The sequence below is a fragment of the Ranitomeya imitator genome, chromosome 7 (assembly GCF_032444005.1).
Source record: "Ranitomeya imitator isolate aRanImi1 chromosome 7, aRanImi1.pri, whole genome shotgun sequence".
Taxonomy (NCBI): Eukaryota; Metazoa; Chordata; class Amphibia; order Anura; family Dendrobatidae; genus Ranitomeya; species Ranitomeya imitator.
In genome coordinates this window covers 33,388,486-33,404,348 of record NC_091288.1, presented here as the reverse complement: position 1 = coordinate 33,404,348, position 15,863 = coordinate 33,388,486, and the positions used below count along the sequence as shown (strand labels likewise).

General features: G+C 45.4%; 1 protein-coding gene across 3 annotated transcripts in view; it reads right to left on the bottom strand.

The window, feature by feature from the left end:
• Positions 1-15,863, bottom strand: part of TANK (TRAF family member associated NFKB activator) — a 105,818-nt gene that overhangs the window by 57,408 nt on the left and 32,547 nt on the right. For 2 of the 3 annotated variants that reach the window (XM_069733034.1, XM_069733037.1), the window contains exon 1: positions 6,447-6,579. The exons of the other annotated variant lie outside the window; for it this stretch is intronic. The gene's annotated coding sequence lies outside the window, so the exon portion shown is untranslated. Of the gene's footprint in view, positions 1-6,446; positions 6,580-15,863 lie in introns of those variants that run through there. 3 annotated transcript variants of the gene reach the window in all.

Below are 15,863 nucleotides of genomic sequence, written 5' to 3'. Positions count from 1 at the left end.
TGCTGATACCCCATATGTGGGGGGAACCACCGTTTGTGCGCATGGCAGAGCTCGGAAGGGAAGGAGCATCATTTGGAATGCAGACTTAGATGGATTGGTCTGCAGGCATCACGATGCATTTGCAAAGCCCCTGATGCACCTAAACAGTAGAAACCCCCCAGAAGTGACACCATTTTGGAAACTAGACCCCCCAAGGAACTTATCTAGATGTGTTGTGAGAACTTTGAACCCCCAAGTGTTTCACTACAGTTTATAACGCAGAGCCGTGAAAATAAAAAATAATTTTTTATCCACAAAAATTATTTTTTAGCCCCCAGTTTTGTATTTTTCCAAGGGTAACAGGAGACATTGGACCCCAAAAGTTGTTGTCCAATTTGTCCTGAGTACGCTGATACCCCATATGTGGGGGGTAACCACCGTTTGGGCGCATGGGAGAGCTCAGAAGGGAAGAAGCGCCATTTGGAATGCAGACTTAGATGGATTGGTCTGCAGGCGTCATGTTGCATTTGCAGAGCCCCTGATGCACCTTAACAGTAAAAACTCTCCACAAGTGACACCATTTTGGAAACTAGACCCCCCCAAGGAACTTATCTAGATGTGTTTTGACAGCTTTGAACCCCCAAGTGTTTCACTACAGATTATAACGCAGTCGTTAAAATAATAATTTTTTCCCACAAAAATGATTTTTAGCCCCCCCAATTTTTTTTTCCAAGAGTAACGAGAAATTGGACCGCAAAAGTTGTTGTCCAATTTGTCCTGAGTACGCTGATACCCCATATGTGGGGGGTAACCACCGTTTGGGTGCATGGCAGAGCTCGGAAGGGAAGGAGCGCCATTTGGAATGCAGACTTAGTTTGCAGGCGTCACGTTGCATTTTCAGAGCCCCTGATGCACCTAAACAGTAGAAACCCCCCACCAAATGACACCATTTTGGAAAGTAGACCCCCCAAGGAACTTATCTAGATGTGTTTTAACAGCTTTGAACCCCCAAGTGTTTCACAACAGTTTATAACGCAGAGTCGTGAAAATAAAAATAAATTTTTTTCCCACAAAAATGTTTTTTTAGCCCCCCAAATTTTTATTTTCCCAAGGGTAACAAGAGAAATTGGACCCCAATAGTTGTCCAATTTGTCGTGAGTATGCCGATACCACATATGTTGGGGTAAACCCCTGTTTGGGCGCACCGGAGAGCTCGGAAGGGAAGGACCACTGTTTTACTTTTTCAACGCAGAATTGGCTGGAATTGAGATCGGACGCCATGTCGCGTTTGGAGAGGCCTGATGTGCCTAAACAGTGGAAACCCCCAATTCTAACTGAAACCCTATCCCAAACACACCCCTAACCCTAATCCCAACCATAGCCTTAACCACACCCCTAACCCTGACACACCCCTAACCCTAATCCCAACCATAAATGTAATCGAAACCCTAACCCTAACTTTAGCCCCAACCCTAACTTTAGCCCCAACCCTAACCCTAACTTTAGCCCCGACCCCAACCTTAACTTTAGCCCCAACCCTAACTTTAGCCCCAACCCTAACTTTAGCCCCAACCCTAACTTTAGCCCCAACCCTAACTTTAGCCCCAACCCTAACTTTAGCCCCATCCCTAACTGTAACCCTAAGCTCAACCCTAGCCCTAACCCTAACCCTAGCCCTAACCCTAATAGGAAAATGGAAATATATACACTTTTTAAATTTTTTTATGTTTCCCTAACTAAGGGGGTGATGAAGGGGATTTTGATTTACTTTTATAGCGGGTTTTCGCGCAGATTTTTATGATTGGCAGCCGTCACACACTAAAAGACGCTTTTTATTGCAAAAAATATTTTTTGCGTTACCACATTTTGAGAGCTATAATTTTTCCATATTTTGATCCACAGAGTCATGTGAGGTCTTGTTTTTTGCGGGACGAGTTGACGTTTTTAATGGTACCATTTTCGTGACATGTTTTGATCGCTTTTTATTCCGATTTTTGTGAGGCAGAATGACCAAAAACCAGCTATTCATGAATTTCTTTTGGGGGGGGGGGCGTTTATACTCTTCCGCGTTTGGTAAAATGGATAAAGCAGTTTTATTCTTCGGGTCAGTACGATTAAAGCGATACCTCATTTACATCATTTTTTTATGTTTTGGCGCTTTTTATACGATAAGAACTATTTTATAGAAAAAATAATTATTTTTGCATCGCTTTATTCTGAGGACTGTAACTTTTTTTATTTTTTCACTGATGATGCTGTATGGTGGCTCGTTTTTTGTGGGACAAGATGACATTTTCAGCAGTACCATGGTTATTTATATCCATCTTTTTGATCGCGTGTTATTGCACTTTTTGTTCAGTGGTATGATAATAAAGTGTTGTTTTTTTGTTGTTTTTTTTTACGGTGTTCAGTGAAGGGGTTAACTAGTGGGACAGTTTTATAGGTCGGGTCGTTACGGACGCGGCAATACTAAATATGTGTACTTTTATTGTTTTTTTTTTTTATTTAGATGAAGAAATGTATTTATGGGAACAACGTATTTTTTTTCTTCTTTATTTAGGAATTTTTTTTTTAAATTTTTTTTACACATCTAAAATTTTTTTTTTTTTTAACTTTCTTACTTTGTCCCAGGGGGGACATCACTGTATAGTGACAGATCGCTGATCTGACACTTTGCAGAGCACTGTGTCAGATCAGCGATCTGGCGTGCCCTGCTGCAGGCTTACAGGCGCCTGCTCTGGACCCGGAAGTACTCCCTGCAGGACCCGGAAGTAGCCCCGCAGCTATTTTGGATCCGGGGCCTGCAGGGAGGAGACGCTCGGTACAAGGTGAGCACATCGCCTTGTACCGATCGTCTCAGGGAAGCCCGCAGGGAGCCCCCTCCCTGCGTGATGCTTCGCTATACCGCCGGCACACTGCGATCATGTTTGATCGCGGTATGCCAGGGGTTAATGTGCTGGGAGCGGTCCGTGACCGCTCCTGGCACATAGTGCTGGATGTCAGCTGCAATAAGCAGCTGACACCCGGCTGCGATCCCCCCGTGAGCGCGGCCGATCGCGTATGACATACTATCCCGTCGGTGGTCATACGGGCCCACCCCACCTCGACGGGATAGTACGTCATATGTCAGAAAGGGGTTAAAAAAACTCATCAAAAATTGATTAAACTCTGATGAAAAAGAAACCCTAACCCTGACTAAACTCTGAATAAACCCTTATGACCGTCATTTGATCATCAAAAACGCTGATGAAACTCAGTTTTTTGGAGCACAAGAAAAATCACTGACGTCTGAATGAGCGGTAACCCAAATTTGATAGTCTCATATATGCCTAAGTGGCTGTCAAGCTTGGATCAGGAGACCTGTGGATGGCCCATGAATTAAGGTCTAGAGGAGCGTAACTATAAAAGGTGCAGGTGTTGCACTCGCACCCCGGGCCTAGGAAGCCCTAAAAAGCTCTTTCAGCCCCTATGAGTAGAGCAAAACTAAAGAACAGTGATAGTTGGGGGCTTCATCATAAGTTTTGCATTGGGGCCCACAATCTTCAAGTTATGCTACTGTTAAGGTCTATACTTGAACCGTAACAAATGGATGTGTGAATGCGACCTTGGTCTGACTTGACCCAAGTTATCAATAAAATGTATCTGTCGACACCAAACCAAATTTCAGACATTCACAAATGAACAAGTCTGTGAAACTCGTGGATTTTGTTGCAGTAAGGCTACTTTCACACTAGCGTTAACTGCAATCCGTCACAATGCATCGTTTTGCAGAAAAAATGCTTGCAGGATGCGCTTTTTCCCCATAGACTTGTATTGACGACGCATTGCGACGGATTGCCACACGTCGCATCCGTCGTGCGACGGATGCGTCATGCTTTGGCGGACCGTCGGGAGCAAAAAACGCTACATGTAACGTTTTTTGCTGCCGACGGACCGCTTTTTCCGACCGCGCATGCGCGGCCGGAACTCCTCCCCCACCTCCCCGCACCTCACAATGGGGCAGCGGATGCGAGGAAAATCTGCATCCGCTGCACCCGTTGTGCGGCGCTTACAACGCTAGCGTCGGTAACCTCGGCCCGACGCACTGCGACGGGCCGAGCCCGACGCTAGTGTGAAAGAAGCCTAATGGTGCAAATTTTCTGCACATTTCTTCCATGGTATTGCAAAGATTGATATCTACAGTAACCATTAATTTACATGGCGGCTTTTCTTAATAGCATCAAATCTCATCTACAATGATGCAATTGCAATACATCAGATTTCCATCCATGCACCGACCCCAACAGTTTAATCTTTCTCAAAAAATATCCCGGAATTTTTGACACATTGGAAGATAAATTGTAAATATTGGAGGCATCATCGAAAAAAAATCTGACAGGTTATTTGTGAACCGTCTCATAAGAAATAGACCCTACTGCTAAATGATTGACTCCTAAAGGTACCTTCACACATAACGATTTCGTTAACGATATCGTTGCTTTTTGTGACGTAGCAACGATATCGTTAACGAAATCGTTATACGTGACAGCGACCAACGATCAGGCCCCTGCTGGGAGATTGTTGGTCGCTGGGAATGATCAGGACCTTTTTTTTAGTCACTGATCACCCGCTGTCATCGCTGGATCGGCGTGTGTGACGCCGATCCAGCGATGTGTTCACTGGTAACCAGGGTAAATATCGGGTTACTAAGAGAAGGGCCGCGCTTAGTAACCCGATGTTTACCCTGGTTACCATTGTACAAGTAAAAAAAAACAAACAGTACATACTCACATTCCGATGTCTATCCCCCGGCGTCAGCTTCCCTGCACTGTGTCAGCGCCGGCCGGCCGTAAAGCACAGCGGTGACAGCTCTCCAGCGACCACACAACGACCTAAACAGCGACGCTGCAGCGATCGGCATCATTGTCTATATCGCTGCAGCGTTGCTAAATGTGACGGTACCTTAAGCCAGTTGTCTCTTGCCAGACCTTGATAGCCCATTATTGTGTGGCCCACCACCGAACATTCTGGTGCCGTGGCTGGCCAGTCTGACAATGGCTGTCATGTAATCCAGGTTATAATGTGGGGGGTATAAAGTGAGAACGCTTAGGCTCTTTTCACACTGTGTTGACTATGTTAAACAAATCCATAGGCCCTGATTTACCAGATGTAGGCCTAATAGTGCCCTCCTGACCTCCATCCGATAAACTAAACTAGAATAAACTACATGATAAATGTTTTTCTAACATAGGAGCCTATGTGCAATGAATGCCACCATGTCGTCCGTCGCAGGCATAGGAGATTTGCCCGGAGATTTGTATGACGTATATGTTAAACGGTTGCCATTACAGCACCATTATGTCATTCGTTAAAGGAATAACTCTTGGGGCTCATGCACACGACCGATTTTCTCGTACGAGTGCTATCCGTGATTTTCATAGATAGCGCTCGCACCTATAGTATTCCATGGGGCTGTGCACATGTCCATTTTTTTTTCCTTTGACTGAGTGGACAGCGGGATAAAAATCGAAGACATGTCCTATTTTGATCCGAGGGTTCGGATCAAAATCAGCCATGTAAGTTTATGGGTCCGTGAAAAAAATCGGACCATGCTCGGATGACATCCGACTGCAGTCTGATTTTCATGGACTGTCAGAAAGGAGGAGGTGGAGAGACTTTTTTGTTTCTCTCCACGTACGAGAACAACTGTTGCCGCTTTGACCAAATTCTAATCAGAATACCGTAATTGGACCGTTTTTCTCATATGTGGGGATATCGGTCTAGAGTACGGACTGGCCAGAGGGGGAACTCGGCAACTCCATCTATGCCCATGAGGCTCATGAGTTCAAGTCAAGGGACCCGCAACCGGCCAGGACCCTAAGATGGAGCTTTAGGCCGGCTTCACACATCCATATTTCATGGTCCGAGTATGTCATGGCCGGCTGCGGGTCCCTGGACTTGAACTCATCAGCCTCATGGGCATAGATGGAGCTACCAAGTTCGGGACGGGAGACCCCCTGGCCAGTCCGTACATCGCGGATGTATGAAATCGGCCTAACTCCACATTTAATTTTTTTTTTCCTCTCTATGGGTAATTAGTGAGGATTTGGCCTAGTGACGGGTCCCATACAGTGAATCGTTGCCCTCACGGTGTCTTGGCACCTGAGGAATCTGCTGTCTAATTACATTGTGCCCCGATATGTCAATGTGTTGCCACCTATCTACCAGCACGTTCTGTCCGAGTCCGTAAAACCCCAAAAAAGGCAGAAGTGTGAGTTGGAGCCATTGTGGGTGACATCTCGTCTGAAGGCAACAGCAGATTTGTAAGTTTCAGTATCAGGAAACTCACCAATAGTGAAACAAAAGTAAGGACCAGAGAAACAGAGGGGTGAAAGTAAATTGCTTCAAAGATTGAAACGTAACTTATGGTAAAGCTAGAATTCCCCCCGATAGCCCTAAGGTTCATTATTAGGACCCCCACTACTCACCAACGTAGACTTGGCACTAATCCTGAAGCAATTTTCTGCCTGGGACGCAGCAGACACATAGGAGCAGCTTGTAGCCTGACCAGACCTGCCTCTGTTCTGAGGAGATTAAGTAACACAACTACAAGGCTTCAATGGGAAGAGGAAACTGAGTGAAAGCCACGCTCCCCCTGACGTCAGCAGGAACTCCTCCTTTGCACACGCTTTCAGGGCACTTTGAACACACAGAAATCACTTATGCAACATTTACCAGGCAATGTGCAGTCCTAGGAAGGTGCCAGCCCCTAAAATAGATCATGCAGAGTCCTCTCCTTATTCAGAGCAGTAGAACAGAGGGATAGCTATCAGGGCCTTGAGCTCGTCGCAGAGCTGTAGGAGAGATCAGCGCAACATAGGGTCTTATCCGAGGAGTATGGCGGGCAATAAAATCAAAATTACACTCACCTTTTATGAGTATCTATCAAGCATGTAATAAAGCACATCAGCTGCTGCAGATCCAGGGGTCAGTAAATGACCAAACGATATACAGGAAAGAAAGGAGAGGTTTGTGGATGATTTCCACGCTTGCTGATCAATTATGAGACGTATATCCCAGATTGTCAAATGGATAGTGGTTTATTCTACACGTTTCAAAGTACAAAAGACTTCTTCATCAGGAAAGCCCACATACAGACATGCGCCCTCCATTAATATATAATTGGTTATTATGCAATCCACCATTCCAAAAATAAATTATAATCCACCACTGTGCCCCCATTAACTATAAATAGCCACTTTCCCCACCTAATATAAATTAATTATCACCTATACTTTCTCCCAATTCATTACCAGTCATTGCATGTACCTCCCACTCTAACCCTAACCCTTATTCATTATATGCCCCTTCCGCCCCAATTCAATGTCTCCCCCACCTCATTGTAGATTGTAAGCTCTCACGAGCAGGGTCGTCTTATTTTGCTTTAATTATTGTATTGTTAACGTTGTTACTTATGACTTTTGTGTTTGAAACTGTTAAACTGTAAAGCGCTGCGGAATATGTTGGCGCTATATAAATAAAGATTATTATTATTATTATTATTATTAATAATGTCATGTCTTTCTCTCCCACCCTCTATTCATTTTCAACTGCTCTCCCCCACATTCAATACATCATTTACTCCCCCACCCTCAGAATTCAACACTATTTGCTCTCCCCTAGGTCTTCATTTGCTCTCCCCACCCCCAACCTTCAATTCATCATTTGTTTTCCCCACCCCCCACCTTCAATTCAATTGCTGTCCCCATCACTCACACTCAATTATTTGCAGTCCCCCTCATCCCCCTTCATCATTTGCCGTCCCCAGTCCGCTCCCCCATTTCATCATTTCCAGTCCCCTCACCCCTCTCACTTCATCATTTGCAGTCCCCCATCCCCCTCACTTCATCTGCAGTTCCCCATACTTCACCATTTGCAGCCCACTATCCCACTCTCCATCATTTTCAGTCCCCCTCCCTCACGACTTCATTATGTGCAGTCCCCCTCACCACAACACTTCATCATGTGCAGTCCCTCTCAGCCCCACACTTCATCATGTGCAGTACTTCTCACCCTCCCACTTCATCATGTGTAGTCGCCCCCACCCCCCCCACTTCATCATGTGCAGTCCCACCCCCCACTTCATTATGTGCAGTCCCCCTCACCCCTTTCATCATGTGCAGTCCCCCTCACCCCCACTTCATCATGTGCATTTCCCCCTCCCCCACTACATCATTTGCAGTCCCCCCACTTCATCATGTACAATCCCCTTCAGCCCCACACTTCATCATGTGCAGTCCCCCTCGCCCCCCACTTCATCATATGCAGTTGCCCTCACCCCCCACTTCATCATGTGCAGTCCCCCTCTTCATCATGTGCAGTTCACCTTACCTCACCACTTCATCATGTGCAGCCCCCTCACCTCACCACTTCATCATGTGTAGCCGCCCTCACCCCCACTTCATCATGTGCAGTACCCCTCACCCCCCACTTCATCATGTACAGTACCCCTCATCCCCCACTTCATCATGTGCAGTCCCCCTCACCCCACCACTTCATCATGTGCAGTCTTCCTCACCCCCCACTTCATTGTTTGCAGTCCCCACCCCCACTTCATCATGTGCAGTCCCCCTTCCCCCTTTCATCATGTGAAGTTTCCCCCCTCCCCCCACTTCATCATTTGCAGTCCTCCTCCCCTCACCCATTTAATCCATTTTATAAAGAAAACAGAAATGTTTTTTATACTTACCTCACAGTCATTCCCCTGCAGGCGCATCTCTGCTTGTAGCGTCTGGTACCTGTCGGTGCGTACACGCCGCCACCTGACCGGAAGTGCAGAGAAGACGGAGGGAGCTGCGCAGCCATCAAGGTTAGACGGCCGTGCACAACTCCGAGAAAACTCCCGGGTCCCACCACCGACGTGTATGCCGCAGCACACAGCACTTTAGTGCACGAGGGGACCCGGTCAGCAGAAGCACAATAGCCGGGCCCCGAACTTGCGGGCCCCCCTCTGTACTGCTGCTCACCAGGCCCCATACAGCAGTAAGGGCAGTAATGCCCTGATGGCGGCCCTGCTCCCTGAAAACATGATGTGTTACAACTTTCAATTAAAAAGTCTAGGGTGTAACAGGGTCGCCAGGGCTTTTTTGTAGTGCTACTAGCCTTTAAACAATAGAAATTGTCCCGGACTTTAAGGCTATTTGCCCACGTTTGGGATTTTTAGCAATTTTTTGTTTGTTCGGCGGTTTTCCGCTTCAAAAACGCTTAAAAACGCTTACATTAAGCATACCATCGTTTTAATGCATTCCGCAAGTTTTGTGCCCATGTTACATTTTTTCCGCGAAAAAATGCATTGTGGAAAAAAACGCAGCATGTTCATTAATTTTGCGGATTTTTTGCGATTTTGCCTCTATATTATTGCATTGGGAAGCTCCGGAAAAAAACATGAAAAAAACGCGAGAAAAACACACGAGTGGATTTCCTGCGCAGGGAGTCCGGTTTTGCTCAGGAAAATTCTGCAGACATTCTGCAATGTGAGCACATAGCCTTATAGTGATGACTTATATTAAGGGCAGGTGCAGGCGACAGTATATTATTTAATCTGAGAAAATCGGGTCTATTATGCATATCACACTTTGATTGGAGTTAGATCAGAGTGTGATCATAGTCTGATCCAATTCTCTCATATGAAGAGAGGATAAGGAAACAAATGTCTCCATCTTCTCCATTTTGTCAGTCTGTGGAAATTGGACTGCCCTCAGATGTCATCCGAGTGCAGTCCTATGTTTCACACGCACCCATAGACTTGCACAGCTGAATGTGATCCGACTATCTGATCAAACTCCGGCATGCTGTGATTTTTTTTCTCGGACAGTCTCTACATGGCCCCAGAGATTAATATTGATCTGAGTGTGATCTGATAATATTTTGCCATATTACACTCACACCAAAAATTTGCTTATCTGCACCTGCCCTTTGGATAGGTCATCGATAGCAGATTGGTGGAGGTCCAACCCTCAGGACTGCCACCGATGAGCTATTTGCAGTTGTCGTAGTGGTTGGATGTACACAGTGTATAGAGCCGGGATGCCACAGCTCTGTGCACTGTGAAACTGCCCTTCTCGGGTGCTACATCTCAGCTTCCAATCACTTTAAAGGGAACCTGTCACCGAATTTTGCAGATAGGAGTTACGGACACCGCCTTTCAGGGCTTATCTACAGCATTCTATAATGCTGTAGATAATCCCGATCCGACCTGCAAGAGAAGAATAAGTTTTGTTATACTCACCTGCAGAGTGGTCTGGTCCGATGGGTGTCACAGGTCCTGGTCCGGCGCGTCCCATCTTCTTGCGATGCGCCCTCCTGCTTGCTTCATGGCTCCCCGGCATCGCGCTCCTGCGCAGACATACTTATCTACCCTGTAGAGGGCAGAGCAAAGTACTGCAGTGCGCATGTGCTGGGCCTCTCTGACCTTTCCCGGTGCCTGCACACTGCAGTGCTTTGCTCTACCCTGAACAGGGCAGATAAGTACGCCTGTACAGGAGCACGATCATGGGGAGCGATGAAGCAAGCAGGAGGGCGGCATCGCAAGAAGATGGGAGGCGCCGGACCAGGACCTGCAACACCCATCGGACTGGACCACTCTGCAGGTGAGTATAATAAAACCTATTTTTCTTCTCTTGCAGGTCGGATCGGGGGGCTTATCGACAACATTATGGAATGCTGCAGATAAGCCCTGAATGGTGGTGGTCATAACTCGTATCGGCCAATCCTGGTGACAGGTTCACTTTAATAAAAACTGAGCTGGAGCATCCGCCAGTTACAAGATTTGACTATTCCAGAAAACACCCTACTTGTAATGATGGACATTGCCTCATTATATACCTGCATGAGCCATACATTGTGCTCGTTCTTCCTGAATCAGCAAATTACAGGTGACCGCAGACATCAGTGTTTTATTGTGGACTTGTTATCCTTTGTCTTGTCCAACAGTTACTTTGTTTTTGACAGGGTGTTTTACAAACAAATTTCCGGCACTGCAATGGGCGCCCGCTGTGCTCCTTCCTATGCCAATCTCTTTATGGGTTGGTGGGAGGAGACACAGGTGCGCCCGTTGCGTGCCTTCAGGACCAACATATTTAGTTGGTTTCGCTATATTGACGACCTTCTGGTCCTATGGACAAGGTCTGAAATTGAATGTAAGGAGTTTATCACCATGCTCAATGGTAATACGCTTAACATCTCTTTGACAGCTTCTCTCTCCACAACATCGGTGGAATTTTTGGATCTCAAAGTAGTGAAAGTTGGCTGCCAGATTCAAACCAAAAATTATCGCAAGGCAACTGCGACAAACAATCTGCTCCACTTTTCAAGCTTTCACCCTCAGCATCTGCGGAAAAACCTTCCCAAAGGACAATTTCTAAGGGTAAGGCGAAATTGTAGTTCTGATGTTGATTTCCGTGAAGGAGCACGTGACTTAACGATTCGTCTGTCTGAGCGAGGGTACCCACATAAAATCATATCATGAGCTTTTGAGTACTCTCGGCGTAGTGATAGACAGGGCCTTCTACAACCCAGGGTTAATGATGAGATGTCATCTACTAATTTAATAACTGTATATAATATCCAGTGGCAGGACATCTACAGTAGTTTGAGGAAACATTGGGGTATTTTGTTAAATCAGCCGAAACTCAGACCCCACTTATCTGATACACCCAGGATTATTGCCAGAAGAGCCAGGAATCTTAAGGATCGCCTTACTACAAGTCATTTTAAGAGGCCAACTACGAGATTGGGGACAGGGAGACGCTTAAAGGGATCTTTTCCTTGCGGCAACTGTAATGTGTGTTCCTATATGATTGCCACCGATGTCTTGACGCTTTCGGTTTTTCCAGAGAGGATCGAAACGAAGATATACTCCAATTGCCGATCAAGGAATGTGATTTACTTACCTATTTGTTCGTGCCCGAAGATATATGTTGGACAGACGAGCCAGGAAGTCAGACGAAGGATTCAGCAGCCTGTATCAAATATTGGCAAGGCTAAAGGGGGCAAGGAGAAGTGTAAACCCATCTCATCAGTCGCATCTCATTTCTTGGAAAACCATGAAAGCAGACATTACAACGTATGGATCATGATCGTGGATCAGGTGTTGAATAGTATTCGTGGTGGTGACCAGACCAAGGAACTGTTACGCCGGGAATCCAGCTGGATCTTCGATCTGAAAAGCATGTCACCTACTGGACTTAATGAGGAGCTCCTTGTCTCTGGGTTCTATGGTTGATCCTCATTGTGGATGTACACTTTGGTCTGCCATTTTATATACGAACATTCTGTATGTACATATTTTTTCTCCCTCCTATATATAAAAGTCTCTTGGTATCTTTCGAGCTATCTCTGAATATGGTGATTTCACATTGGCTAAGGAACATAGGCAGAATTCTGGCCAATTATTTGAGGACATTGGGTGTGTTTTTAAACATCTATTTATCCATTCGATCTATTAATTCACATTGAACTTTCTATGTGAGATCCGCCGAGTTCTTTTAGGGCTACATTGAACTGCAGTCATGTCTTACTCGGGTGTTGTGTTGGTGTTTAATATCACAGTACCATACATCATGAATAATTAAAAACAAATAATAACAAAATAAAAAAGAAGGAACCTTTTTTTTTTTTTTGCATTGGTCTCTCATTAGTGCCTTTGAATGGACTATGCTCAGAAAAGTTTTGACGGCATTGGTCTTTGAGCATGCCATTGTTCTGTTCTGTGTCAGCGTTTTCTGCATACGTGTTTTTATCTACGTTTGTACATGGATATCATATGTCTTATTTTTGAACTATGGCAGCTATTTGATTAAACTTGTCCTTGGACTGTTAAACACTTCCTTAATCAATGTCTGGAAGGTCTTACAGTTGTCAAGGAACTGACATCCATTATTTTTGGATGTTGGTTTATGTTATATTTTCTTATGAACATATTGACCGCATGCCTGTTGAAAGTACAGGGTGGAGTGCGGTAATTTGCTTTTTTGCACTGCATGCTGTGGCGGCACTGTCGGTCGAAGAGAGGGGAGAGTGGGTGTGGCTTACAGTGGCTGATGGGAGATTTGTATTCCTCTGCCTTTCAGTTGCCATCATGCAGTGGACACGTGAGGAGAGGTCATTTTGTGTTGAAGCGTATTTTTCAAATGCCCACTCGATCATTGCAGTGCAGCGTGCTTTTCGTTTACAATTCGCTGTTCCTCCACGCGGACGTGTTCCTGGACGGCAATCAATTGTAAATTGGGTGAATGCATTCAGAACAGCAGGGAATGTGTCATGTGTACGAAGGGGACCTGAGAGAAGGATTACAACACCACAAAACATCGAGAGAGTTAGAGCAGCAGTACTGCAATCTCCGAAACGCTCTGCTCGGAAGCAATCATTTACTCTTGGCATTTCAAGACGTTCTCTCCACCGGATTCTTCATGATGAACTGAATTTTCACCCGTATAAAATGTGCGTGGTCCAACATTTGTCAGCATGGGACTATTTGACACGGCGGACCTCTTGTGAAGACATGTTAGCAACGATACCCCGTGACGCAATTGTGTTTTTTTCTGATGAGGCACATTTTCACCTCAGTGGGTGTGTAAACAAACAAAATATGCGTTACTGGAGTTAATGGTCGTGCCATAACTGTGAACTCCGAACGGTACTTGTCTATGATACAGGATTATTTTCAGCCGGCTCTTGAGGCAATGGAACTAGAGGATACATGGTTCCAACAGGATGGTGCCACTGCACACACAGCGAGGGTTACCATGAATTGTTTGAGGCAAATGTTTCCTGGACGGCTTATCTCTTTGAGGGGAGATGTGAACTGGCCAGCACGCTCACCAGATTTAGCCCCATGCGATTTTTTCCTTTGGGGTTACCTGAAGTCTAAGGTGTAAATCAACCGTCCCAACACCTTGGAAGACCTAAGGAACAATATTGAAGCTGAAATTGGCAGAATACCAGTGGACATGCTTGTTAGAGTTCATGAAAACTTCAGAAAACGTATGCAGCAGGCATAGGAAATCCCACCATGACATCCTTAAGAGCCTCAGAGAGACCCTTTCTGAACAAAGCTGCCAGCGCAGATTCATTCCACTGAGTGAGTACTGACCATTTCCTAAATTTCTGACAATATATTTCTATATCATCCTGACCCTGGCACAAAGCCAGCAAATTTTTCTCAGCCTGATCCACTGAATTAGGCTCATCGTACAGCAATCCGAGCGCCAGGAAAAACGCATCGACACTACTCAATGCAGGGTCTCCTGGCGCAAGAGAAAATGCCCAGTCTTGAGGGTCGCCGCGCAAAAAAGAAATAATAATCAAAACCTGTTGAATAGGATTACCAGAAGAATGAGGTTTCAAGGCCAGAAATAGCTTACAATTATTTTTGAAACTTAGAAACTTAGTTCTATCTCCAAAAAACAAATCAGGAATAGGAATTCTTGGTTCTAACATAGATTTCTGATCAATAGTATCTTGAATTTTTTGTACATTTATAACGAGATTATCCATTGAAGAGCACAGACCCTGAATATCCATGTCCACACCTGTGTCCAGAATCACCCAAATGTCTAGGGGAAAAAAAAAAGTGAACACAGAGCAGAAAAAAAAAAAAAAAAAAATGATGTCAGAACTTTTTCTTTCCCTCTATTGAGAATCATTAGTTGGGCTCCTTGTACTGTTATGTTTGCTAATGACAGGTGTTATGAAGGCAATCCAGAAACACAGTGTGCTTAGCGATCAGAGCGCACACAGTGATCTGACAAATACCCAAAAATACAAGAACGAGCTCTGAGACGTGGAAACTCTGTAGACTGCACACCTGATCCTATCCTAAACACAACTAAAAGCGGCTGTGGATTGCGCCTAACAACTACCTAGGCAACTCGGCACAGCCTAAGAAACTAGCTAGCCTGAAGATAGAAAAATAGGCCTGACTTGCCCCAGAGAAATTCCCCAAAGGAAAAGGCAGCCCCCCACATATAATGACTGTGAGTAAGATGAAAAGACAAAACGTAGGGATGAAATAGATTCAGCAAAGTGGGGCCCGATATTCTAGGACAGAGCGAGGACAGTAAAGCGAACTTTGCAGTCTACAAAAAACCCTAAAGCAAAACCACGCAAAGGGGGCAAAAAAAAACCACCGTGCCGAACTAACGGCACGGCGGTACACCCTTTGCGTCTCAGAGCTTCCAGCAAAACAAAAGACAAGCTGGACAGAAAAAAAGCAACAAAAAAGCAAAAAGCACTTAGCTATACAGAGCAGCAGGTCACAGGAACAATCAGGAGAAGCTCAGATCCAACACTGAAACATTGACAAGGAGCAAGGATAGCAGCATCAGGCGGAGTTAAGTAATGAAGCAGTTAACGAGCTCACCAGAACACCTGAGGGAAGAAGCTCAGAAGCTGCAGTACCACTTGTGACCACAGGAGTGAATTCAGCCACAGAATTCACAACAGTACCCCCCCCTTGAGGAGGGGTCACCGAACCCTCACCAGAGCCCCCAGGCCGACCAGGATGAGCCGCATGAAAGGCACGAACAAGATCGGAAGCATGAACATCAGAGGCAAAAACCCAGGAATTATCTTCCTGAGAATAACCCTTCCATTTAACCAGATACTGGAGTTTCCGTCTAGAAACACGAGAATCCAAAATCTTCTCCACAATATACTCCAATTCCCCCTCCACCAAAACCGGGGCAGGAGGCTCAACAGATGGAACCATAGGTGCCACGTATCTCCGCAACAACGACCTATGGAATACATTATGTATGGAAAAGGAGTCTGGGAGGGTCAAACGAAAAGACACAGGATTGAGAACCTCAGAAATCCTATACGGACCAATAAAACGAGGTTTAAAT